The following is a 2,337-nucleotide window of genomic DNA, read 5'->3' as shown; positions in this document are numbered from 1 at the left end:
CTCCGAAAACGTGGAAGCACTTTTGCAAATATGTGATATTTTGATAAATTAAGTAGATATTTGAGCATTATACAGCTACATTCTCGCCTGAAAATATCTTAAAATGTTATTTTGTGACCCAGAAAGGGTAGTCTGGTGAAAAAGAGGATCGCATTTGTCGGCCACGGTTGTCGGAGCCTGTGCGCACTTGTAAGCGCGGCAATGGCGGAGGAGCGCGGCTAAAAAACTTATTACTTTTTCTGGGTCACAAAATAAACTTTTAAGATATTTTCAGGCAAGAATGTAGCTGTGTGAATTTCAAATATCTGCTCGATTTATCAAGACATCACATATTTGCAAAAATGCTCCGACGTTTTCGGAGACGTCTATTTTTTCATGCTTTGTGGCAGCTTTAGAACATCTGTGGCATCTATTAATGTCAAATCTAGCCTTTATTTAACAACATAAGCGAACTCTATGTTACAATGATTGCACAGCCATTAAGGATCAAATCAGTTTCTGAAATATGTTCTGTTTTTTCTCCCTCTGCTTGCTTCTTACTGTCTTTGAGGCTCGGGACCAGCACTCCTGCTGTTGGACAGAAAGACATCAACTCAGTGGTAAGTATTTTGGTTTTCCAATATATTAGCAACTGTCAGTGACATTTATATTAATCAGGCTGAACTTTAATCATACTTTAGATCAGCCTGTTTTACTTATTGTTTTATTTGTGCTTTGGTTTGGGGAAGTTGTTTCTTTACTGATCTTTTCCTGTCTTCTGTTATTAGACTTGAGATATGACTGCACTGTGCTGTTGCTGTGACTCCAGTTAATTCTACAAGACATGCTGTGTAAGTAAACAAATAACAACAGTTTGGTCTGCATTTCTTGAAAGATCACATCCCCCAAACTTAGTTTAGAGAGTCTACACTGTATATAGTGAAGTCTGCAAGTTTTCTAACAGCAAAATTTGTTTTGTGCCCAAAATCATTTTGCACATCATTAGAATGAAAGTTATTGCCCATGTTTGCATAGCCCTTTTTAAAATTATTCTTTCATGACAATATTGTGTGTTGCGTGGTGGTCACGGCTATCCAGACTGACAATTTGGGACATTGAATGTCACCTCTCCGGCGGGGAGGGAGCCTGAGATTGTCTAAATTGGAGTCTGTTTTATACCAAATGCAGAAAAAATGTTTTAAGAAAGCAATTAAGTTCATGTTCCAAAAAATATGATTGTTTGCTTGCAGGACACCAGGAGAGATGAGTCCCCCGTCACAGATGGTGTGGTCAGTGAAGATGGTCGCCTGCAGGTTCAAGCTCATTGCATCTCCAACCCACATCCACTGCCACTGTACTTAAGGGAAGTTAAAGACTTTCTTCTGCACCTACATTTGGATCACCTCGATCCATGACAGTCATTCAGGCAGTAATGCCTGGACTGGAAACAAGCCATCCTTAAAATATTACAACATTCCAGCTCCTGTGTTGGAATGAAAAACGAATGTGTTGTTTAAATTAGAGACTGCACTTGTGACAGAACAATAAATATTTTATGTTGATTATATAAATAATGTAAGTACAAAACAAACTTGTGGTAGGCCTAAACTTATTTTCAGAATAATTACATCTAAGACTTTGTTTCGTTGTAAGATTATAACAGTGATGGCAATATCATTTTTATTCAGCAGAACAGTGTCCAGTATGTTGGCTGTTGTACTTTGTTGTGTTTGAAAATAAAAGTTGTGCTCATTTTAACATCATTACAAAAGTGTTGTTAATTATTTTTAATGATATTCATGGTACCACAAATTGTTTTTTCATTTAGTTGAACTTGAAATGTTTGTCAGTAGGTAAAAAATTAGTATTGTCAGAAAGTCAGAAATATCAAGTTATTCTTAATACTGCAGACTTGCAATGTATAAGTTGTCCTAACAGTCATCTTAAGTAAGCTTTACTTAGTTTTTTTGAGGCAACGAGTTTCCATAATTTTTTTTGAGTTCTGGGAACTAACACGGCTGTGTACATTTTGAGTAGGGTGTACTCAAAATGAGTAAGTTGCCCTAACTTGGTCATCTTACGTAAACTTGATCCAATTTTTTTGAGTTCTGGGAACAAATGAGCTTGTACAGAATACTCAAAATAAATACGTTGTCCTAACTTAGTCATTTTTAGCTAAGCTTTACTCAATTTTTTTTGAGGCAACGAGTTTCCATAATTTTTTTGAGTTCTGGGAACTAATTAGATTTTACAGTGTGTTATTTTCCCCTCAGGAACATCGGAGGGCAGCAGGCACGGGGTGTGTGTGGACACACGAGAGTGGAGAACACGGAGCACGGACCTTTTGGGAAGACACGA

The 2,337-nt window shown here is 37.1% G+C and overlaps 1 long non-coding RNA gene across 1 annotated transcript; it reads left to right on the top strand.

The window, feature by feature from the left end:
* Nucleotides 1-322: 322 nt before the first annotated feature.
* On the top strand, nucleotides 323-1,902 carry LOC134626097 (uncharacterized). Its single transcript, XR_010093794.1, has 3 exons — nucleotides 323-599; nucleotides 768-830; nucleotides 1,230-1,902. It is a non-coding gene; the product is annotated as an uncharacterized LOC134626097 (long non-coding RNA).
* The last annotated feature ends 435 nt before the right edge of the window (nucleotides 1,903-2,337 follow it).

The sequence above is a fragment of the Pelmatolapia mariae genome, linkage group LG4, assembly GCF_036321145.2.
Source record: "Pelmatolapia mariae isolate MD_Pm_ZW linkage group LG4, Pm_UMD_F_2, whole genome shotgun sequence".
NCBI lineage: Eukaryota > Metazoa > Chordata > Actinopteri > Cichliformes > Cichlidae > Pelmatolapia > Pelmatolapia mariae.
Note: the sequence above shows the minus strand (reverse complement) of the source record. Positions and strands in the feature narration are given on the sequence as shown.